The sequence below is a fragment of the Hemitrygon akajei genome, chromosome 4, assembly GCF_048418815.1.
Source record: "Hemitrygon akajei chromosome 4, sHemAka1.3, whole genome shotgun sequence".
Classification (NCBI taxonomy): Eukaryota; Metazoa; Chordata; class Chondrichthyes; order Myliobatiformes; family Dasyatidae; genus Hemitrygon; species Hemitrygon akajei.
In genome coordinates this window covers 174031335-174057193 of record NC_133127.1, presented here as the reverse complement: position 1 = coordinate 174057193, position 25859 = coordinate 174031335, and the positions used below count along the sequence as shown (strand labels likewise).

General features: G+C 38.4%; 1 protein-coding gene across 2 annotated transcripts in view; it reads left to right on the top strand.

The window, feature by feature from the left end:
• Nucleotides 1–15862, top strand: part of fam168a (family with sequence similarity 168 member A) — a 138216-nt gene extending 122354 nt beyond the window's left edge. For both annotated transcript variants that reach the window (XM_073044025.1, XM_073044024.1), the window contains exon 8: nucleotides 10694–15862. The gene's annotated coding sequence lies outside the window, so the exon portion shown is untranslated. The remainder of the gene's footprint in view (nucleotides 1–10693) is intronic.
• The last annotated feature ends 9997 nt before the right edge of the window (nucleotides 15863–25859 follow it).

Genomic DNA, 25859 nt, shown 5'->3' with positions numbered 1-25859 from the left:
CCTCTCTCTCTCTCTCTCTCTCTCTCTCTCTCTCTCTCTCTCTCTCTCTCTCTCTCTCTTGTCCGGGGGCGGGGGAATGGTTAACTCTGCATCCCATTGTCCATCACTCATAACACCCCCATCCTTCTGGAAATTTTCACCAGAGTGAACATTAACTAATAAAGCATATTACCGAATTACAGAGTTTTAACAAAATACAGAAGTGGTCTTAACTACAAGAATAATACAGATACACTTTCAAATTAACATCTGGATAAACAATCAGCAATTACATTCTCACTCCCCTTTACATGTTGTATTTTAATATCGAATTCCTGTAACAACAGACTCCCAACTTAATAACCTCCTATTTTTATTTTTCATGTTAGCCAAAAATACCAAGGGATTGTGTTCTTAGCTTAGGTGTATATTACAAAGTGTGAACCAATACATGTGTGATCATAATGTAGTACATTATAGAAATTTGTGGAAATACTAATCTCTCTTTTACTTTCAAACTTAACATTCAGTCCATCTTCCATGGTGTTGTCTTTATTATTCACATGCTTTGTTTAAAAAAAATCAAATTCCTGCAAAACCAGATCCTGTTATTCAAAGTGGCATTTGGTCAACCCTTGCCTCTTTTCCACTTAACTCTCACGTGGTTAGCTTGCTCACCAGCTTGGAACAGGCCTTCACAGACTCCTTTCACAGGAGCTATCTTATCACCAATGTTTTCCAAACTAAGCCCATTTGCTGAACTTCCAAACCACTCATTAATTTTAAGCAGGCCATTAATTTCATCTTCAGGATCTTTAATTCTGTTAGTTTCTTGTTTAACATCTGCAGGTGATCCCTCTTGGTCAAAACAACACTTTAAGTTCTACCTCTCCAACTCACATCCTTGAACAACATCACCAAGTTGTTTATCCTTAAATTCCAAAACAAACTAATTGACTCACAGGCACCTTGTTAACAAGCCATTGTTTAGTTAACGGTCCCTTCACTTTTGTCAACAGTTCTGACACCAAACTTGACTTTAAATTTTCTTTATTCAAAAGTTTAGGAACAATACTTTTCCCTTTCCCTTCAATAATATTCACATCACCAACTTACATCTCCTCATAACTTATAACACAAGTGACTGAGAATTCACTTTCTCCCGGTGCCACGATTAACCCTTTCTTCACTGAACCAAGTCTATCTGACCCAAAAGGATTGCATTCCTTTTCAACTAAATCAGACACCTTAGACTTTTCCTGAGCTTCAACACTAGGTTCAGTATCCTCTGACTCCACATCCTTCACATCCTGAACACAAGCAAACGGGACATCTGCCTCTCCTAGGCTTTCAATACCAGTCCCTTTTTCAAATTCTAAGTTCCCCTGATCCTCCCAGTTACTCTCTGGGCAACTCCCCTTCGGAGTAAACTCAACCTTGCGGGTTAAGACAACTTCATCTGCTAACCCAGCAGACTCCCTCAAGGTAGCGGCATCCTTTTCATCTAGGACTACCCTTACATCATCGGGAACACTCTTAAATTCCCCAACTGTAAACAGGTCTGTCAAACAAGACAGATCATCTGTGTCCAACCCTGGACCTTCTAACTGCCTCATCTGTTTCTCATCTTTACTCTGTGCCTCCATAACCTCCTTCCTCACTCCCAAGTGTCCACCTAGAGGTCCCTTGTGAGCCAAGTTCAAAATTTCGTTCCTTGACACTAAATCTGCTTCGTCTCCCTTACTTTCCTTAGCTCCACTATCCTCCGTTTTACCATCCTCTAACCTCTCCTGGTACAAGATCAGTAAAAACTTCTCTGCTAAATCAACACTGGACTCATTTAAACTTGCTCCTGTCTCAGCTGCCTTTCTAGACAGGCTGCAAGTGATTGTGCATGCGGGATAAATCTTGGAATCTATGGGTGGGTCCTCAGCACTTACAGGCTTACTTGTTAATTTCACTGCTGAATACACGTCACCACCTGCCAGATCGTTACCAAGTAGGACGTCCATGCCGTCCATCGGTAGTTTCGACCGCACCCCTATTTCGACTGGTCCAGATACCAGGTCACATTTCAGAAACATCCTGTGCAAAGGTACGGCCTCAGTCCCTTTTCCGATACCTCTTAGCACAACCTCCCCAGTCTCAGTCTCAGTACCGAAGTCTAACATCTTAGAATCAATGACTGATCAGCCCCAGTATCTCTCCAGATCCGCACTGGAACTGGGGTTTCTCCTTCCTTCACAGACACTGTCCTTTCCGAGATAAACTTCTCATGCCTCTCTTGTGCTCTATCTACCTTTGCCTTCCTCATCGATCTGTTGACCAACTCAATGCAACCATTCGGGACTGCTGTTTTCCCTCTTCCTGTCTCCTTCTTTGGAGCAAAGCACTTAGATGCTATATGACCAGCTTTCCCACAATTATAACACATAAAGTTGGGAACCTTCCTGCCAGCCTGATTTTCCTCCTCCTTACCTTTTCCACTAGCTCCCGGCTTATTCTCTGCCTTAGCCGGTGGGCTTTCTCTACCGTCCCTACTGCCTTTCTGGTAGCTCTTATTTAGAGAAAACTTTGTTTTGTGGGTAAAGGCATACTCGTCTGCTAATTTGGCAGTCGCAGACAGAGTCACTGTCTCCTTCTCATCCAAGTATGTCTTCATACTCTCAGGGACACAACTTTTAAATTGCTCCATCGGTATTAACTGTAATAGTTTATCATAATCTCCAATGACCCCTTTTGAGGCGCACCAATGCTCGCAATACATTTGCATCTCATGGGCAAACTCTAAATACGTGTGGTTCCGGAACTTCTGCCGGTAAGCCTCTGGCACCAACTCGTAACTCCTCAATACAGCCCTTTTTACTTTCTCGTAATCCTTAGACTCATCCATAGACAATGCCGAATACGCTTGTTGAGCCTAAGTACGCTCTGTAACAGAACAGCCCATTTCCCCTTAGGCCAGTTCTGATTCACAGCCACTTTCTCAAAATGAAGGAAGAACTTATCAACATCCATCTCCTTGAATGGAGGTACCAACTGGATCTCCTGACCAATCTTGAACCCCTCATTTGGGTTTGCTACCGGGTCCCTTCCCTGTGATGCCTTTAACCTCTCCATTTCCAGTGCAAACTGCCTCTCTTTCTCTCTGTCCTCCCTCTGCCTATCAGCTTCTTCTCTCTGCCTTGCAGCTTCTATCTCCTTTATCTGGAGCTCATGCTCCCTTTCCTCCTTCTCCACAACTAACCTTAATCTTTCTATCTGTATCTGAAGCTCACCCTCGACTGGTTTTTTCTCAGGGAACAGGTCCAATACATCCGATGTGAACACACCCTCGGATACATAATGTACAGCTATTGCTCTCTGTATATTCAACTTGCTCATCGACGATTTCACCACTGAGAGATTTAATCGTTTTGCAACGCTCACCAATTCCGCCTTCTTGGCATCCTCTAATGCCCCCAAAGTCTGGTCTTTTAAAAATTTGTCAATTTCCATCTCTGCTGGTTTCCCATCTGGTTATCCACACAACCAGATCAGATAAGGGACTTTTATCCCGATTCACTGGCCCCCCAATTTGGTAATCAAATCCCGGAGACGAGGCCCCAGTTTGTTATGTATGGGTGTCTGACCAGCAGAGAAAGAAGAATCCATTGGAGTCTGGTGGTACCAAACTAAAGGTGTTTATTAGTAAACTACACAATACAATATCAAAAATGCAAATATACATATAAAACAAGTTAGCAGTAATAAACCTAAAAGTGTAGGAATAATAATAATCAATAATAAACAAGCTCTATCGATGTCTAGGGGTAAATGAATTGTCATAGAAAAGTATAAAGTTCAGTTCATAAATGCTGAGGTGGTTATGGTTGTTGTATTGAAATCGTTGGGGAGAGAGAGAGAGCAAGCGAGATGTAACAGCAACAGCTGCGGCAGGCAAACCTTTTGTTGCTTTCTTAATCCGTCGTGTCGTTGTGGCCATTCAGTTATGACCCCTCTTGGTCTTCAGCTAAACCGTTCTTCTGTGGTGGACTCGTCACTCTGGCATGAGTGGACACACACACAAGTCCCCACCAGCCCTGCTGTAACACTGTGAGCTTTACTGACGATCTCCTGGTTTGGTCTCCGAAGCCCCCACCTTTCTGTGGGTTCCCAACACTCAGTCAGTGTCCACTGGTGTGTCTGAACGGTGTCTCTCCAGACCTGTCTTTTATCCCCACTCACGGGGTCTCAGCTATCCATCAACTCTGAATGACTGTGTCTATCAAATCAGGCCACTCCTGCTATCTCCTGAGGAATGTTAACGAGCAAAGTAAAGTTCTTGTAGTAGAAGATAAATAATCCAGGGAGAGTCAAAATACAGTAAATCAACAGTCTCTCTCCCCCTCTTATCTTTAGCAGATGTTCTTGCCTGGGCTTTATCTATCTATCTCTCTCTCTCTGTCTCTGCCTCTGTCTCTCTCTCCATAACAACAGCAATAGTTGGTAGTTGTCAGGGCAGGATGGTTAACTCTGCACCCCATTGTCCATCAGGTCTGTCCATCACTCATAACAAGTTCAAGAGGCACAAGATAGTGTTTCAGCTCCCAAAGTTCCCAAAGACTAGAAGGTGGCTTATGTTGTTTTGTTGCTTTAAAAGGAAAGCAAGGACCAGGGTACTATGGGCCGGCCAGCTTGACATTAGGATGTTCAAGCATTTGGATCAACAGTCTAATTAGCAAAAGTCAGCATGGCTTTCTGCATGCCAAGTCATAATTGATGAACCTTTGAGTTTATTTTAAAGGAATGATCTAAAAGGTAGACAAGGGTAGGGCTGTGGGTGTTGTTCACTTGGACTTTAGAAAGGCATTTGACAAGGCCCCATGTGGTAGACTGATCTGGAAGGTTTGGTCCCATGGATCCATGGAGAGATGGTAAGGTAGATTCAAAATTGGCTCTGAGGTGGGAAGCAGAAGATGATGGTAGAAGGCTGTTTCTTGGAATGGAGGCTGCTGACTAGTGGTGCGCTGCAGGGATCAGTGTTGGGACCCTTGTTCATTATTTATATACAGTGGATTTCAGTTAATTGGGACTCATTTTGGCCCAATTAAGCAGCTGCCCAAATTAGCTGAAGTTTCATGGAAATAGTTACAAAGATATAAAAAAAAGACAAACTGAGTAATTATGTATTTAGATTAAATTAAAAAAAACAAATTGGAACACTATCATTGGTGCTATGGTACTAGAAAACTGCATTAGCTCCTAATCATTATTGATGGAGGAATTCATCCAGTGTATGCAATGAACAGAATCAGTGCAGACACCGAGAGCAGATAGTGGACTGCCTCCATACAATGCTATCAACGAAGCACAGGGAAATTGTTTCATTTTCTCACCGGGCTGTTTCTGGCTTGAAACCACAGTGAGCAAAACAGTTCCAAATTCACCTACTGCTTATTTCTCGTGGATTTTGTGTGACAAAAATCACTACTTATTGAATGCAAACACGTGCAACTGATGTTATTTAAAAACTGTTTGTTATAAACCCACTGTAGCATATAACAGCTGCACAAGCGGGCACAACTGAAGCTAGTTAGAATCTGATCAGCAACAGTCTGCTGCCCCTATTAAACAGCACAATGTCCCAAGTAAATGAAGGGAATCCCAGCAACTCTCTCAATTGTTTTTTGTTCTTTAAGAGTTGTTCAAAGTAAGCGGCTGTCCCAGTGACTGTTGGTCCATTTAACTGGAATTGATTTGGATGTGAATGCTCAAGGCTTGATCAGTATGTTTGCAGATGAGGCAAAATTAGGATGATGATCATGCATCTTGATCAGTTTGGGAAATAGGCCAAAGAGGCGAACATAAAGTGATGTATTTTGGAAAGTTATACAAGCTTAGGACTGCATTATGAGTGGTAGGACAGTGGAACAGTGGGTGTGCTGTGGAAGAGGGCCACAGGGGTACAAGCACATTGTTGAAAGTGATGTCACAGACAGGGTGGTGGAGAAAGATATTTAACACGCTGGCCTTAATCAGACAAGGCACTGAGTATAGGAGTTGGGACATTATGTTGCAGTTCTATATGTCTTTGGTAAGGCTGTATTTGAAGTGCTGTGCACAGTTTTGGTCACCATTATAGGAATTATGTAATTAAATAGAAAGAGTGCAGAAAAGACTTGAGGATGTTGCCAGGTTTAGAGGGCCTGAGTTTTAGGGAGAGGTTGGCCAGTTTAAATCTTTTTCCCTTTGAATGTAGAAGAACGAGGGTTATGTTTATAGAGGTTTACAAAATCATGAGGAGCGTAGATTAGGTAAGTGGTAGCAGTGTTTTCCCCAGAGTAGCGGAACCTATAAGTGATAAAACTTTATGGGTGAGGGGAAGTATTTAAAAGAGACATGAGGAGCAACTTTTCCACCTAAAGGGTGGGGAGTGGTTGGAATGAGCTGCCAGAGGAAGTGGTTGAGGCATGTATAATATCATTTAAGAAGCACTTGGATAGGTACATTCAGTAGCAAGGCATAGAGGAATAAGGGTCCAATGCACGAAACCTGGTCTGGATGGATAGGCACTGGGGTTGCCATGTACTTGTTGGGCAAAAGGGCCTGTATCCATGCTGTATAATCACAAACAAGAAAATCTGAAGATGCTGGAAATCCAAAGCAACACACACAGAAAGTTGGAGGAACTCAAGTAGGTCAGGCAGCATCTATGGAAAATAGTACAGTCGACATTTTGAGAAGGGACTTGGTCTGAAACATTGAATGCTTACACTTTTCCGTAGATGCTGCCTGACCTACTGAGTTAATCCATCTTTTTGTGTGTGTTGCTCTGTATCCATGCTAAGTTTAATGTCCAATGCTACTGCTTAGTGATTCTAAATTTGTCATTCATTTGAGATGTGGGTATCACTGGCAAGGCTAAAATGTAATGGTCACCCCTAATAAGCCCCACACATGAAATGTAATGTATGCATAGTTTTGAGACTCATTAGAAAGTAGAGTAATCGATAATAAGTCCATGCCTTGGATTTGTGCCTCAGGCCTGCCCCATCTGGCACCGCTTGACCCAACTGGAAAAGCTTGTAGTATACATATCAGCCTCATCAGTTACCACAGTTAGGATTGGAAGGATGTCCTTTGTACGATGATATTATAGTATGTTTTAAATTAATTATGTATTCAAAAACTTTTTGCTATAGTTTAGTCAAAAGCTTCAGGTTTAATCCTGGCATCTACTTTGTAAAAATTATTCTAAAAAGAAATTATTTTAAAAGCATTAACACTTTAGTTGCTTCTGGTCTAATAATTTGGTTCCGCATCATTCAAGTTTTGCAATATAAGATGAAGATTGGCATCAAACGTTTGGAGAAGTTAAACTTAAAACACCATTGTTTAAAATTTTGATATCTCTTGAGCTGTCAATTAAATTTAATGTAATTTTCCTTGAAAGTACAAAATTTAGCATAAGGTAATTGATTAGAATAGCCAGTAATTCATTGTATGTGAAGTTTCTTTGATTTCTGAAATCTTTGCCAATATGGGCATTTTGGTCTGATTTGTACTCAATTTCTTTGATTAACAGTATTGTACAAAAGTCTTAGACACCTAGATTTTTAATATAAATTTTGTTTTATATGTTTTTTGTCTTCTGCATTAGTGTGTCAGTAGAAAAGAGCAGATTTTAGACTTCCAAACATTCCTTTTTTCAAAAAATTAAATGTTCTAAAGAAATTTTTGTAATTTATTAATGAAAGTAACATATTAAGTAATAGGCCACTTATCAAATAAAAACTTGATACTTTATAGGTATGTAGCCCAGTGCCTGATTAAGCAAAGGTAACAAACAAGTTCTAATGATCAATGACATAATGAGTTGAATGAACTAAACTGATTAACAGAAACAGGTGTAGAATGTATCAGACAGGGCGAAGGACAACCAAACTAAAAGGTGAGTGTGGGCTGATGTGACACTTTAACCTTCAAAGTGTCAATTCTTACACTATGGTAAGAGTGAGCATTGTAACAAAATGCAAGGTGGCCATCTTGTGTCTGCAAGGTCTCTCCTAAGCAGAAATCTTCTGGCAGACAGGAGTTTCAAGATGTGTTGTCTAAACTTTTCCGAAGAAGCACAAAGAAATGGGCAAGGTTGAGGAGCAGAAACGCAGTGGTCGTTCATGGGAAACAGTGCAGCAGACGAGAGATTAAACCAAACAGACATCACTTCTAAGTCGTAAGAAATCCAGCTCTGCTATCAGCTCTGAACTCACAGAAACCACTGGAATCCAAGTACGCCCCTCTACAGTCTGGAGAAGTCTTGTCAGAAGTAGCCTTCAGGGAAGAGTTGCTCCCAAAAGCCATTCTTCTGAAGTGGAAACAAAACCAAGAGACTCACCTACGCACAAAACACAAGTACTGGGGTGCTGAACAATGGCAGCAAGAGCACTGGACTGATGAGTCAAAATTTTGGAGGCAGTTTATCTGTAGAAGAGTTGGAGAGTGCTGCATTGATGAGTGTCTTTAGCCAACAGTGAAGCACAGCAGTGTATCCCTGCAGGTTTAGGACTGCAGTTCTGCAAATGGAGTTGGCGATCTGGTCAGAATTAATGGAATCCTCACTGCTGAGAAGTACAAGTAGAATCTCATCCATCATGCAATGATTCCAAACACACATCCAAGGTCATAAATAACTACCTTCAGCTAAAAGGAGAACATGGAGTTCTGCAACAGATGGTATGGCTTCCAGAGCCCTGATCTCAACATCATCGAGGATGTCTGGGATTACCTGGAAAGATGGAAGCAAGCGAGACAGCCAAAGTCTGCATAAGAGCTATTCTCCAAGATGCTTGGAACAATCGACCAGGTGATTTTCTAATGAAACTGAACCACAGTGTTCCTAAGAGAATTGATGTAGTTTTAAAGGCAAAGGCTGGTCACACCAAGTATTGACTTTATTTGGTTTTTTACAGTTTACTGCTTTGCTCTTTATGGTAATTTTCTTGATATTTAGCAACTTTTCATTATTTTTGAATGCAACTTTGCTTTACAGAATGGTTTTTTACATATGCCTAAGACTTTTGCACAGTACTGTAATTTTGAAATTTTGTTTATTAATTTTCTTGAACAAAATTCCATTTTTCCCATGATTGTATGCTCCAGGTGTGTATAGTTTTATGATTCAGAGCAGTACTTTGTACAGTATTATAAATGAAACAGATCAGAAAAGAACTAGGATGCCATTGTGCAGTAAAAGAAAAGTATTTACCCTCAACCTGATTCTGTAAGGTAGTATGAGTTTATATTTTCTTCAGAGCAGCATTTAGACTCTTCCATAATCTATGCACTATTTTGCCAATTTTGGTATCATCCCAATTTTATGTTGTTTACATTGAATTAGTTTTTTTCTATTCATCCACTTAAACTTTAAAGTCCATCCTGGTCTATAGTTCACTTAGCGTGTATGTTTTTTAAACAAAACAAATAATGCATGTAATGTGGAATCCCTATAAGACCATAAGACTTAGGAGCAGAATTAGGCCATTCGCCCCATCTCCTCTGCCATTTCATCATGGCTGTCCCTGGATCCCAATCAACCCCATACACCTGCCTTTTCTCCATTTCCTTTGATGCCCTGACCAATCAGGAATCTATCAACTTCTGCTTTAAGTATACCACAGACTTGACCTCCACCGTAGTCTGTAGCAGAGCATTCCACAGATTTACTACTCTCTGGCTAAAAGAATTCCTCCTTCCCTCTGTTCTAAAAGGTCATCCCTCAATTTTGAGGCTGTGCCCTCTAGTTCTGGATACCCCCACCACAGGAAACATCCTGTCCACATCCATCCTATTTAGTCCTTTCAACATTTGGTACATTTCAATGAGATCCCCCTGCATTCTTGTAAATCCCAGTGAGTACAGGTCCAAAGCTGCCAAACGCTTCTCATGTATTAACCCCTTCATTCCCAGAATCATCCTCATGAACCTGCTCTTTGACTCCAATGACAGCACATCCTTTCTGAGATATGGGGCCAAAACTCTTGATAATACTCCAAGTGTGCCCTGACTAATGTCTTATAAAAGCTCAACATTATCTCCTTGCTTTTATATTCTATTCCTCTTGAAATAAATGCCAACATTGCATTTGCCTTCTTTACCACAGACTCAACCTTTAAATCAGCCTTCTGGGAGTCTTGCACAAGGCCTCCTAAGTTCCACTGCACCTCTGATATTTGAAGTTTGTAAAGACACTTCCCTTTTTTTTTAATTGGAAAAATGAAAACTAGTAATCTTATTGCATTTATTCCTCTAAAGTAAATGTGCATTGAAAGTATTTAATATGATTACTGGTAATTCTCTTTTAAAGTTTGTGCTGATTTAAGTCTTGGTCTTTGAAATTCCCTATTTGTTATTTTCCATTATAAAATTGCAAAAACTCATTTTGTTTAGTGCATAGTCATTGCCATTTTAAATTTAATATAATTGCAATCCTGCTGTTTTGGCCTAGTTGTTTCTGTGGTCGTAACTGGATGAGAAATTTAAATATTATTCAGATTTTCTGTACTTGTAATATTAGCCATCTTTTTTAATGAACAATTTAGAATCTGGGTTATGGATTAAAATGTTGCACCCACGATTTGAGATAATTTATTTAATGAAATATGAATGTAGAGTTAATGTTAGATTTGTTTGTTAGATATGGCATAAAGTCCTGTTTCTTTTACCTCCCGTACAGATCTGGAGTCAGACATTGTATGCAACTACTCAAGTCTTATGTTGGTGCTTGTGCATCGAAGCCACATGGCACCAAATTTGTTTGCAAGGACAAAGTCAAAGGTCACTTTATGCATTAAGTGTTTTTTTTTGTAAAAGCTGCTTTTCTCCAAATTTCTGCCTCATTTAAGTTCTTTTCCATCATAGCTACTCAAAATTGTTACTGACCAACATTTGTTATTACCAGTGAGGCTACGGCCAAAGGGGCCTATTCAATGGTGAGAGGACATCCTTTTAAAAATTGCATGTTTCACCATTTCTGTTATTCAGATCCCAGATAGAGGTCTACATTGAGATTTAAAAGCAAAAAATTGAGCCCAACCTAAATTTGATGCATCAATCCTAAGCAAGGCAAAACATTATTTCAGTCTAAAGGGAAAGCTTTGATCTGATTGGTATTCTCAATATAGCAAATAGCAGCCATAAAAGCTGAGATGTTCAGTTAGAACATTAACCTTTCTAGTTGCATTTAAAAGGTATTACCAATATTAGTACTCACCACTGAAATGGCCTTTGATCTTTTTTTGTTTTTGATAGAATTATTCAGGAAAGCTTTGAGGGGTTAAAGGGATATAGAAATAATGGCGCACTCATTTCATTGCTGCAGCACAGTGAATTCTTGGGATGGCTTAAATAATGCAGCATTACTTGTTTGAAATAGTTGGCCAGAATCTTTGCTCAAGATGAAGTAATTGGCTCACCACCGTTTCTTCCTGCTGCCAATTCATTACAGCTATTAAATCAGCATTGTGTTCATTTGGGGTTCTAAATACAGCTTGCACTGTATTGAAAGCGATATTACTATGGCATTGGCTTTACTTTGCTGCTTGCTAAAGAAAAATAATCTGGATTCATGATGCACAAAGGTCGTTCTCCTCAAACCTGTGAAATTCTACCACCGTTAAGCTCTTTAGTATCCTGGGTTTATGCTGTCTCCCTCATTAAATTGAACTAGTTGTCAGTTTGTTATAAGTTATTACTGACATTTTTGCAATTATTTGGAAGTTTAAAATGTCATTTAAATATTATACAATTTCAAGCAAAGTAATTACATTTTCAGATATTTCTTAATGAAAAGACCTGAATAGAAGAACACTGCAATTTTAAAACTCTTGATGGTCTTAGTTGATAGGAATTTGTGGAAAATACCATCCACACAGAATGGGTGCAGTGTTAATTTATGAAAATATTAATTCATAGCCTGGCAAATAAATCCTTTCCATCTTGTTTTGGGAATGAATGTAAATGACTGGAAAGCACTGACAAAGGTATGAGGGTGAAGTATTTTGAATTTTAGGGAGTACATATTTTCCTTCAACTTAGAAATGACCACATATCAAAATTCTGTCAAAACACATAAGATAGGTTATGTTGCACAATACATATATAAAAAATAATCTATGCTAATAAACAGGTGCAAGACTTTATACATGAATATATATATATAGATATGTATGTAACACGCCCGTATTGTGTTTGTGGTTGGCTTTATAGACTGATTCTTGAAGAGAAAACTATACAACACCTAGGTTTTAAATAGAATTGTAATCAAATATATTAAACTTCGCAGTCTGCTCTGGCAGATTTTTTTTACATTCAGATCACATAATTAAAAGAGGTTAATTGGATAATTTCCTAAAATGCATGTGGTGTTTTCTATGCACTCACTGCAATCCTAACCAAATAAAGCTATGGTTGTAAGGAGCAGCGCTTTGCTTTAAAGTAGCCTGTTTAATAATGGTAGGAAAGAGGGTATATTCTGCATTATCAAAGGAGGCATTCTGATGCTGAAGTATTAAGGCGGTCTAAGTTTAAAATGCTCAGATTTGTAAGTAGTCAAAAATGATTGTTGCAGAAGATTAATTTTAAATCTTCATACTTCAGCAAATTTAATATTTGTTTAAGGTATAGACAAATCTGATCCATTTTGTATTTAATTGTGACATTCTTGAGCAACATTCCATTAAGAAAAAATGAGTTGGCTTAGCATATTAAAAGAAAAACATCAGAGAGTTTTAATCCCTTTTTTTTTGCTAGAACAGCCATTATTTGGTCTACTGTTAAAATTTGCCTGAATTTCAGTGATGGATCTCTTAAAACTGTTGTACCGTTGATTTCACCAACTAGTTAATTTGACAATGGAAAAATAGAATTTTTGACTAATTTTCCTGAATCATTCCACATCAGAGAATGAGGCTTGGCTACAGTGTTCAGTATCCACCAATGTTACTGCATTACAAACCCTGCAGTGATTAGATGGTATTCTTCCCTGCCTTGAAGGATTGAAGAACAAATTAGTGATGAGGGCTCTCACATCCTGGCAAAATAGGGAGGGAGCAATCTTTGGTTTTTCATTCAAGTTATATCACAAGTGATTGAGAAACTGCTCAATCCAGTGGAGACATCAGAAGCATCAGGTGTGCAGATGTCTTAAGCTGAAATTAATTTGAGCATTGCAAGTTTGATACCATCTGCCTTTAAATTGAAACTCAAAACTATAAAATGGGCACTTAGTAAAAAATGGTTTCTAAATTACTAGGTACTAATTGAAAGCAAGATGCAAGTGAGCAATTTTGAACAGAACCAGCCACTATTGATGCAAATGATTATCTTGTGATTATGTTTTCAGTGAGATTTTTTTACATTTCACTGAGAAATCATGAGTGCATCGGTGCAAACTAATTACTGCTCTTAAAATCAGCAGTTTAGCTTTTTACATGTTAATGATGGGGAGGGGGGACAAGCACAATATGCAAAGAAATGTAGTTTTACTGTAATTGTCTTGAGGTTAAATTTCCCACTAATTTGTATGAATGGAACTGGCAAATGGGAATTATTCAATGTGATGTTAGCTAGTTATGCCCTATTGACTTAACTGGTTTTAGGCATCTTCAAAAAATGTTTGTGCCTGATGTCAAAGTAAAATTTCCCAGCTCATTGCAAAGGACCGAATTCTGACGTCTCTTTGTATTGCTAATATTTTGTAAATGAGGGTGTATTAATAAGTGGGGGCTAATATTTCAGTCATTATTGAGAAGATTAAGTTCAGATTTTTGTATTAAATTTGCTTCACTTAATGTCAATTAATATACACAGGTAGGCTTGCAAGACAGTCTAAATCCATTTATCCCTGATGGAACTTTATCCTCCAGCCATTTAATTAGTCCATGTGATTTTTTTAAATCCCATTGTTTCAATATTGTAATGTATAATTAGGTTTGTCACAATCTTTTTTTTAAACTGGGGTTTCTTCATATGAAAAGTACAATTTTCTAAGCAGAATTATGTAAACTGTCTTAAATTTGGTTCCAGTTTATGGTGAATTGATGATATTACTCCTCCACAAATAAGCTGCTTAAGTAGGGAGAGTTGCTCTGAAGCCTGGACAAACTAACCTGAGAGCACTTTACTCTATCAAAATTGATAACCCCTGCCCCCCAGACTTGAGAATTCTTAAAGCCAAAGTGCAGATTTTGAATAAAATAAATTCATTAGATTCCTTAAATCCTTTTAAATCTTACCCTATTGCTATAGTTTCAAGAGAATATAGCTGATTGGTTTTGGATAATTTAACCGCTGCTCACTAGGCTATTTTACTAAATAGTTCACCATTTGTCAGATCAGTATTGTGTCACCAGTTAAGATATTTTTGTATCACTGCCCACAGTTAAGTGATCACTTGGCTACAGACTATAAGATGTGCTTTGCTAATTCCTATTTTGATAAAATCTGCACTCAATTACTATTTCTGGTGACTTCAATGCAGGTAAATGCATCTTTATCAAGCATATAAAATGTTTATTTACTGAACTTGAACATGGGGGATGCAATTCTTTAATAAAAATTATTGGTGTACATAGAGCAACAGCAGGCATTGTGGTGGTCTTGTTAATAAAACTTAATGGCCAACACGGTAACGTTTTTCAACTATTAAAGTGTTTGCAGTACTGCTCTGTGTGGAGCATCTTTTATTTACATCCATATGGTTAATAGAATTGGAATCCTTATATTTTGCAAAGTCACCAGAAAAAAAAATTTGAGTAAGAACGTGCAAGTAAATGGGTTTCCAACAGTTTGCCTGATGTTCTTGTCTTGTTATGCACTTTGTGCTGCATAATGTTAGCAATAGCTTGACTTGCATTATTGTGTACTTTCGTTCCTTCTTACTGTTTTGTTAAATTAACAGATTTTCAATTCTTTCTTCTGCCACATTTTTGAAAGGAGAAATTGGTGCCCAGATTTCAGTGCAGTTGAATTTTTATTGGACTAAGCATACTCTTGGTATATAATCATGCATTTTTTAAGATGGCATGATATTTCAGAATATGACTAAAGCATTAGGAACAAATTCAAGTTGTTCTGTGGAAGTTGCAGACTGTTCTTATAATATTGAATGACTAATTTGGATACTGCCAGATAACTAATGTAATTTTTAAAATGTTATTGACTGTTTAGCTCATAACCAGTGTATAATTGCAACAAAAAAAGCATACCAAGGCAACTGGGCACTCGTAGTTAATTCAACATAACCAGGTTTACCAATTCAGTTATTATTATACATGACCTTCTAAAAGATTTTTGTACACCTTTGCTAAATTAAGTACTGTAATGCAAGACTTGAACAATGCATATTAATAGTTGTACTGGCCCGATTCAATGTCATAAGTACTTCAGAATATCAAATTTATATAGGAGAGATTAAACGGTGTGTACGAGTGTTGCTCCTGTATTTTAAAGAAAGATAACCTAGGAAACCTTTGCAGTTCAGATATGTAATTTAAGCGCTTTTTACCATAAGTGTTATTTAAGTTGTTTAATGATTGATGTTTATTATTCTTAATAGAAAAAAAAACTTTATGGTTTAACTGAAGTTGGATGCTTCTTTGAGCTACAGGGAGCATTTCAGAACACAAGTCTGTGGGCTTTCCTTTTACTGTATTTCAATTGCAGTTTTGGACTTCCTTATTTTGAATTCTATTGGAACACTAATAAAGCAAGAGGAGAATTATGGAAATGTCATTGTCTTCCAAGTGTAGTTCACAGAACCTGTGTTTTAATAACACAGCTTAGAAGTTACTTATGGAATTTGAAAGACCCACAGATTACACTTGTGACTATGAAGTGTAAATCTGTTTTTTTATTTTGTTTTTATTTGGATAAGATCAGTTAGTGATCTAAGTGACAGAATTAAGCCAAGAGTTTGTAATTGTATATTTACTGTAAGATGTAGAACATTCAATAACTATTAAAATGTTTACAAAAAAAAAAGTTTGTCATTGTTATTCGCACATTATGTGTTCAATTGGGGTAAAGTTTTAAGTTTGATTTTTTTTTAAAAATGAGATCAAACCTGAAGCTTTTTCAAGACTTTTTATACAATTCTTGAATAAAATTTCAGATCTGCACACTTAAGTGTGAGAGGTTGTTCAGAGACTGTATGAAAGTGCATGATCCGTGACTCTGCATTTAACTTCATCGTTGAGAAACAAAGTCTGTAACCATTATAGAGCATGGTAAAAATATCCCCTGCGAATACCAGATATGCATAAATACATCAGCAAGATCTACCTCAATGTTAGAGATTCTATCCTATGAATCTTGCATCTTAATTTTTGACACACCTTAATATTAGAAAACTACAGCATGAAGCTGAGTTGACCTTTTAGCCTACTCTAAGATCAGTCTAACTCTTCCTCCCACATAGCCCTTTTTCCCCCTCGTACACCCTTGTGCCTATCTCTAGTCTCTTAAATGTCTCTACATATCTGCCTTTCCAACCCCCCTGACAAGGTGCTATATACCACTGTGTAATAAAACCCACCTCTGGTAGTCCTCTGTGCTTTCCTCCAATCATCTTAAAATTATGCCCCCTGTATTTAGCCATGATGGGGCAAAAGTCTCTGGCTATGCTCTCGATCTATGTCCTTTTTTATCTTTTACACCTCTGTCCAATCATCTCTAATCCAGGCAGCATCCTGGAAGCTCTGTATCCTCTGAAGCTTCCACATTTTTCCTATAATGAGGTGACCATAACTGAACACAATATTTCAAGTGTGGTTGAAGCAGAGTTTTATATTTCAATGCTTTCAAAATTGGAGGTGTTGCTGTTTACATACAGTGCCTATAAAAAGTATACACCCACTTGGAAATTTTCATGTTTTATTGTTTTACAACATTGAATCACAATGGGTTTAATTTGGCTGCTTTGACAGCAATCAACAAAAAAAGACTTCTGTTTCAAAGTGAAAACAGATCTTTACAAAGTGATCTAAATGAATCAGAAGTATAAAACGTAAAATAATTGATTGCATAAATATTCATCCCCTTTAATATAACACACCAAATCATTCAATTGTTTTAGAAATCACATAATTAGTTAAATGGAAATCACCTGTGTGCAGTCAAGGTGTTTCAATTGATTGTAGTAAAATACACCTGTATTGGAAGGTCCAATTGCTGGTGAGACAAGTATCCTGGCAAAAGCTACACCATGAAGACAAAAGAACACCCAAGCGACTCCATGAAAAATATATTGAAAAGCTCAAGTCAGGAGCTGGATACAAGAAAATTTCCAAGTACCGTAAGTGAATATCTCTTGGAGTTAAGTCAATCATCAAGAAATGGAAAGAATATGGCACAGCTGTAAATCTGCCTGTAGCAGACTGTCCTCAAAAGCTGAGTGATTGTACAAGAAGTGGACAAAACTTCTGGGGTGGGGGGGGGGGTTGAATATTTTTATAGGCACTGTACTACAAAATAATCAAATACAGGGGAGGTGTTGTAAATATGACTAGATACCCAGCTTTAATTTTCTTTTGTGCAAAAAGTGTTTTACTTCAAAACTGTCCCACTTGGAACATGGGGAGTTGACTACCCTTGTGGTACAGAAGGAACCAACTTTTCCCAAGGAACAAATATAATTGCTAACCTTCACTGGCATGTACGGTAACTTAATTCTTTAAATAGCGAAGGCTCAAAATATATTAGAATACGTATATTAAGACTAGATATTACCAAATAATACTTCCAAGGTGTATTAATTTCAGTCTTCCAAATTTAATGTCTGCTGCCCAGAAAGCAGCAGACTTCCCCCATCTTAAAAACTGATGATAATTACAAAATTTGTGCTGTTGCTTTCAACGAAATCAGTTAATTCAAAGCAAATGGGTACCATGTTCTAAATCATATGAATAAAATTTATTGCTCAACTATCTGATAAAAGTCTTTCAAGCATTCTAGCCTAGAAAAGCAAAAGCATTTCCGTTTTTGGCACCCTTGATTTAGTACTTCAGTTCATTTAGCACTGCAGCTTACAAACCCAAATTCTGATGCATTTCACATGTGTCATTCATATATCAAACAGGAAAAGAAATTGCTGTTTTTACTACTTGCATATTTTTCAACATATACATAAGCCATGAAAACAAATCTTTCAAAAAAGCATATGTTAGAACATCTCACAATATGAAGTCAATCAATTTTATAAACATTCATGAACAAATACTTTATACAATCCAAAATGATAATTCCTACTTTGCTATTAAACAGATATTCTCCTTATTTGTAAACCTTTTCAGGGTCAGCAATGACCTTGAAGCAACCTTAATACAGCATTAGTTTCAAGTAATGATAGGAGATGCAGAGCTCATCAAATAACCTTAATGAATGCATAGTCCCACCTTATGATCTCCACACTGTTCAGAAGTGTTTGTCTTGCCAGCGTAAATGGGGTCCACAAATTGTTGTTGAAATTATAATGGTACTTGGGACAACTACCTTAAATTACCAAGTACATAATATTGTGGGCCCTTCAACCCACAATATTGTGCTGACTCTTTAACCTACTCTTAAGAGCAATTTAACCCTTCTGTCTCACATAGCCTTCTGTTTTTATTTCATCCATGTGTCTAAGAGTCTCTAATGTATCTGTCCCTACTGGAAAAAGAAAACTTACCTTTGATATCCCCCCTTCATACTGTCTTCCAATCACATTAAAGTTATTGTACAATACTGAATCCTGTAAGTAGGTTGGAATTGTTTGTTTAAGGGGGCCGGAAATACTTATTGATCTTAAGTATGCCTGAATTATGGATTGTTACTGCATGGAGTGTGTCAGCTTTGGCAGAGCAATCCAATTAAATTACACCTCCGCATTTATTCCCCATAAATCTGTACAGTTTTCAAACCATAGTCATAAGTGCTTCAGTTCTGTCTTGTGCAGAGCAACAACCGCAACAGAATAGTATGATTAAATGTTTTTATTGAATCCTGTTAGTGGCAGTACACACTGGGCAACCTATAGTTTAGGAGTTGTGACCAGGGCCTGCCAAAACAAAGACATGGCCACTCGAAAACCCATGCCCAAAAGAGAGCGCCTCTTGTGCGTAGGAAACCAAGCAACCGGGACTCGCCACATTCTTGCAATCAATCTGATATGGTATATCTTTATTTTCTGGGAAGATATCCAAGATTGCAGCATTAGAAAAACAGCACCATTCTCTGCACCTGTTTAAGCTTTCCTATACCTGGTATACCTCCAGTAACTCTTTGCTGTGAATTATCCAAGGCTTTAATTATTCCTAAATCTAGTATCCTGAATTGATCACCATATTCTGCTTGAAACCAAAACTTCAAACATAAGAAGAACATATGGAAACACCTGGCAGGTCAGGCAGTATTTATGCTCAGTTGTGATAGTTTTCAATAATTTTCTCACCATTCTATATTTCTCCATAAATCCAAAAATCATCACCTTTCTAATCTTTAGCACTCCCAGTCTATATCAGTGTAATTAAAGTCTGTTATTCTAACTGTGCATCTTTGAAATTCGCAAACCTTCAATCACTGACCAACTTGCTCACATCTCCAACACTTTTTATTTTTAGTTGAAATTTGTTAATCTGGTTGTGAGCACTGTATTTATGCTAATTGCATTAGTTTACTTCCTTAAGTCAAATGTATTTAATTCTAATATGTAATTTAATTTCTCTTTTGAACTGTGACATGCACATGCAAAGCCTCTAATATTTGGTAATCAGGAATGCTAAGAATTCCTTTATTTCTTAATGTATTCATGGCATTAGCCTTGCTATTATTTCATGCCTACAGCTTGCCACCTTTACTGATTATGCTGCCAGAATTGATCTGTTAACAGTAAACCTCCCCTTTTACACACACACAAAATGCTATGGGAACTCATGTCAGACAGCACCTACAAAAATGAATAAACAGTTGACATTTAAGGCCGAGATCCTTTATTAGTCCTCTCCTTTTGCTATTTTCCTCACAGTGATATAATTTTTTTTACAATACTTGTAATCCTGATATAGATAATAGAAGTTAATAAAGATGAATGCAATCTGCTTTTTATAAATTCCGTATCCAGATTAAAGCATCAACAAATCAGATACACAAAATATGCAGATGCTGGAAATCCAAAGCAACACATGCAAAATGCTGAAGGAACTCAGCAGGGCAGGCAGCTCAGTATTAAATTGGGAGAGTGTGAATTATGATGCTATTAAGCAGGAATTTGGGAATGGATATACTTGGGGAAATCTACAACAAATATGGACTTGCTTCAGGAGCACTTGCATGGGGTTCTCAATAGGTTTGTCCCATTGAGGCAGGTAAACAATGGTAGGGTGTAGGAGCCATGGTTGACAAGAAGAGTGAATCATCTAGTCCAGAGAAAAAGAGAAGCATGCTTAAGGTTTAGGAAACAAAGATCTTGACAGGTCTCTAAAGAGTTACAAGCCATCAAAAACTTTTAAGAATGGATTTAGGAGAGTTAGAAGGAGGCATGAGAAGACCTTGGTGAGTAGGATTAAGGAAAACCTCAAGGTGTCTACACGTATGTGAAGAATAGGAGGATGACTAGAATAAAGGTAGGACCAATCAGGGATAAAAGAGGAAACATATCTGGAGTTGGAGGAGGTAGGAGGTTTCATTTTTCAGTACTGAGAAAGACTTTGATGAATGTGAGGTCAGTGTAGGACAGACTGATATATGTACTGCAATATGTCAAAATTATTGAAGAGGATGTGTTGGAACCTCTGATAAACATTAGGACAGATAATTTCTGGGGCCAAATGGGATATACCCCAAGTTACTATGGGAAGTGAGTGAAGAGATTGCTTCACCTTTGGTGAAGATCTTTGTATCCGCACTGGCCACAGGAGTAGTGCCAGAGGATTGGAGAATGGCAAATGTTATTTCTTTGTTGAACAAATGTAACGGGTAATCCTGGGAAACATAGACCACCAAGTCTTAAGTCAGTGATGGGTATGCTATTGGAAAGAGTTCTTAGAGATATGTTTTACGACCTTTTGGAGAAGCATTGGCTGATTAGGGATAGTGAGATTGGCTTTGTGAATTCTTCGAACTTGACAACATTAATAAAGGCAGCACAGTGGATGTGATGAATATGGATTTTAATAAGGCAATTGACAACCTATTCAAAGATTACAAGATGGTTCTTTTCTCCCCCCTACTTGGAGAGATTGAGCAGTATGGGTTAACAAACTCATTTTGAATGAGTGGTGACCCTGTTAGAAGACATAATTTTTATGAGATTTGATGAGGTAGATATCTCTCCCTGGGCCGAGATGTCCAAAACAAAGATTCGGTCTCAAAATAAGCAATCTGTTTCAGGACTGAGATGAAATTTCTTCACACAGAGGTTAGTTAATTCTCCACCAAAGTGGGTTGTGTAGACTAAGTCATTACGTATAGTCAAGGCAAAGATTGATAGACATTTGGATGTTAAAGGACTTTTTCAGGTTCTTAATATCACTGACAAGGCTAATTGCCACCTTGAGCCATTGTAGTTCTTTTGAAGTACTGCTTTTGGGTAGAAAATTACAGGGTTTGGACCTAGAGATGATCTCTCTGATTTTGTTTCTAATTTTTTGTTGATGAATGCTTGCTGTAACTGCTTTGAAATAGGCCATGGTCAGCAGTTGACTCTCAGTGACCAGAAATGTAATACAACAACAAATGAGGACCAGAAGTGAGATTAGAAGGGATGGATGTCATCATCATTATTTAGCTTGATACATCTTGTATCAAACAAACATGCAAGCCTTTGTTTTGTTGCCAAAAGATAAGGTTTTGTTCTAAATTGGTCACATAGAGTGGAATAAGAGTTCTCAAATACACACATCACAGTTCATCGTGGCTGATATGTCTTCACTCTGACAAATTTCCTTTGTTACACCAGCCACTTCTCTTTCTCAGCTCTGATGAAGAATTCACCCCTCATCTGAAATATAAATTCTTTCCACTGATACTGCATGACGGTCTAGTTTTTTTCCCCAGTAATTTACATTCAATGCTTTCATATCATTGTGACCTGAATTTTCTTTCATCCTGATGTTATGTCCAGCCAGTAGGGCAAGTCCTACTGCCTTATATTAACACGGATCAAGAAGAGGCCGTGACTAGAGTATTTTGTATCTTTCTATCACAGGCATTTCCCATTATTCTGCACATTCCTCACCCATCTCTTCTAATTACATCTCTTTCCCATTTCTCACAAGACAAAATACATTGGCCATTGTTCCATTAATGCTGCCTGACCTACTGAGATTTTCAGAATCAGGTTTTTTATCACCGGCATATGTCATGAAATTTGTTAATTTAGTAACAGCAGTTCAATGCATATATAATATAGAAGAAAAAAGGTAAAAATAAATAAGTAAATCAATTACAGTGTGTGTGTGTGTGTGTATATAGATATATATAAAAGATTTAAAATCATGCAAAAACAGAAATAATATATATTTTAAAAGTGATGAAATGTTCATGTGTTCAATGTCTATTTAGGAATCGGATAGCAGAGGGGAAGAAGCTGTTCCTGAATTACTGAGTGTTTGCCTTCAGGCTTCTGTACCTCCTACCTGATGGTAACAGTGAGAAAAGGGCATGCCCTGGGTGCTGGAGGCCCTTAATATTGGACACTGCCTTTCCATAGTATCTTCTATTTTCAATGTGCAGTTTTTTTTTCCTGCTTGTCAGATTACAGTGAGCTCCATGTTACTGCAGTCTAAACTCCCCACCCATTTCCTTGGGATTTCCGTGGCATTGAAAAGACTTTTGATGTTTTTTTTTTAAATACCCTCTCTTTTTTTGCCTCTCCCTGAGGATTACTTAATAAATTTCAATAGGTACACTTTATGTCAGAGAAATGTATACAATATACATCCTGACATTCTGAAGTGGGTGGTTTTATATTCCATGAGGTTTAAATGTGTAGGATAGACTTGGTAGTTTGGTGTATTATTATCCCAGGTACTGAGGTATGGTGAAAAACTCTCACATGTCCTCCATATGAATCATTTCATCAGATCAGCACAACAAGGGAAAAACAATATCAGAATGCAAAATAAGTTGTTGCAGTTGCAGAGAAAGTGCATGCAGGGAGACAATATGGTGAAAATCATAAGGAGGTGTGAGGTCAAGAAACCATCTTATTGTTCTGGGGGCATGCTAGGTAACAGTCTTGTCACGTCAAGTCAAATTTATTTATAAAGCACATTTAAGAACAACCCATGTTGACCAAAGTGCTGTACAAACCATAACAGGTAGCTAAAATCACAAATACAAGAAACATATAAACAACAAGGCACTCAGCTTATAGGCACAAAATAAACAACACATGAGCCTCAGCACAAGCCAAAAATCAGTCACATCAGGAAGATTCAAACGCTAGTGAATAAAGGTAAGTTTTAAGCCTGGACTTGAAAGAGTCAATGGAGGGGGCAGATCTGATTGGGAGGGGAATGCTGTTCCACAGTCTAGGGGCTGCAACAGCAAAGGCGCGGTCACCCCTGAACTTAAATTTAGATTGCAGGACAGCCGGGGCCCCAATTCAACCGACCTGAGGGACCTGGAAGTAGAATAGGGGGTTAGGTCTGCAATATAGGAGGGGGCCAGCCCATTTAAGGCTTTAATAAACAAACAAGAGAACCTTAAAATCAATTCTAACCCGTACTGCTAGCCAGTGGAGAGAGGCCAGAATAGAAGTAATATGGTCCCTCTTCCGGGCACCTGTCAGGAACCTGGCTACGGCATTCTGGACCAGTTGCAGGCGGGACAAGGACAACTGACTTGTAACTCAAGAAGCTGTCTTTAAGCCTGGTGATACATGTTTTCAGGCTTTTATATATTCTGTCTGATATCGGAGGGGGGTGGTTCTGGGTGGGTTGGGTCATTGATTATGTTGGCTGCTTTACTGAGGCAGTCAGAATCCATAGGCAAACACGAGGAAATCTGCAGATGCTGGAAATTCAAACAACAACACACACAAAATGCTGGTAGAACACAGCAGGCCAGGCAGCATCTATAGGGAGAAGCGCTGTTGACGTTTCAGGCTGAGTCCCTTCGTCAGGAATCCATGGGCTACTGCTTTCTATGATGTGCTGAGATGTGTCCACAACTCTTTACAGTTTCTGCAGTCCCAGGCAGAGCAGTTGCTGTACTAAGCTGTAATGCATTCAGGTAAGAAGCTTGCTATGGAACATCTATAAAAATTAGTGAGATTCAAAGCTGACATGCCAAATTTCTTCAACCCGCTGAGGAAGTAGAGGTGCTGGTGTGTTTTCTTGACAATGGTAGTCCATGTTATTGGAACAAGACAGTCAATTAGTGATGTCATTCCTGGCAACTTGAAATACTCAATCTCAGCATCATTGATGTAAACAGGAGCATATGCACAGTCTCCTTTCTGAAGCCAATGACCATCCTTTCGTTTTGCTGACATTGATGGAAAGGTTGTTGTCATGACACCATGTGACACTCTGTATATCCTTCCTGTACTCTGACTCAACGTTATTTGAGATTTGGTCCATTAAAAATGTGTCAGCTGCAAACTTACAGATGGAGATCGAGCAGAATCTGGCCACACAACTGTATCGGAGTGAAGAAGGGTGATGAGGATGCAGCCTAGTGGGTCACCAGTGCTAAGGATAATTGTGGTGGGCAATCAGGAAAAACACATTTCCCTGTGCTTTTCCATATACCTGTCCTTAATTATCAGAAATATTTGGGAATTTACAGAAATGCTATGAAGCCTCTGATGCATTGATTGGCAACACTATGTAGGCAGGGGGAAGCTTTTGTGTTCGCTTTAAGTATTCTCATTGGGAATCCCTGATTGGCTGGAATGTTGAGCATTTGTCTTCATTTAATCCAAAATGCATTATTTGGAACAAAATACACAATGCAGGAGGAGCTCAGCAGGTCAGGCAATAAACAAGCAGTTAACGTTTTGAACTGAGATCCTTCTGAACTGGAAAGGAAGGGAGAAGATGCCAGAGTGAAAAGGTGGGGGAAGAGGAAGGAGGATAATTAGAAGGTGATGAGTGAAGTCAGGTGGATGAGAATAGTAAAGGACTGGAAAGGAAGGAATCTGATAGGAGAGGAGAGTGGACCGTAGGGGAAAGGGAAGGGGGGAGGTGATAGGCAGATGAGAAGAGGTTTGAGGCTAGAATGGGGAATAGAAGAGAAGAGGAGAGGGTAATGAAAAAATTATTACTGGAAAAAGAAATCTATATTCATGCCATCATGATGGAATATAAGGTGTTGCTCATCCACTTTGAGAGTGGCCTCATTGTGGCACAGGAGGACGTGGACTGACATGTTAGAATGGGAATCAGAGTTAAAATAGTCATTGGGAAGTCTTGTCTTTGGCTGATGGAACAGAGAGGCTCGACAAAGTGCCCCCCACACCCAAATTTACGACTGGACTAATCAGTGTAGATGAGGTTGCATTAGGAGCACTGGACATAGTAGATGATCCCAACAGATCTGCAGGTGAAGTGTTGCGTCACCTGGAAGGAATGTTTGAAGCTATAGCACTTGGGCCACTTGCAGGGATACATGCCAGGAGGGGGATTAGTGGGGAAGGATGAATGGACAAGGGAATGATGGAGCGAGCAATCCCTACAAAAAGCAGAAAGTGGGGGAGTGGGAGGTAAAGATGCGTTTGATGAAGATGGCAGAAGTTGCAGAGAATGATGGATGAGGAGGCTCATAGGGTGGTAGGCAAGAACAAGAGGAACTCTATCATGGATAATACAGCGGGAAGGTGAGTTGAGTGCGGATGTCCAGGAAATGGAGGAGATGTG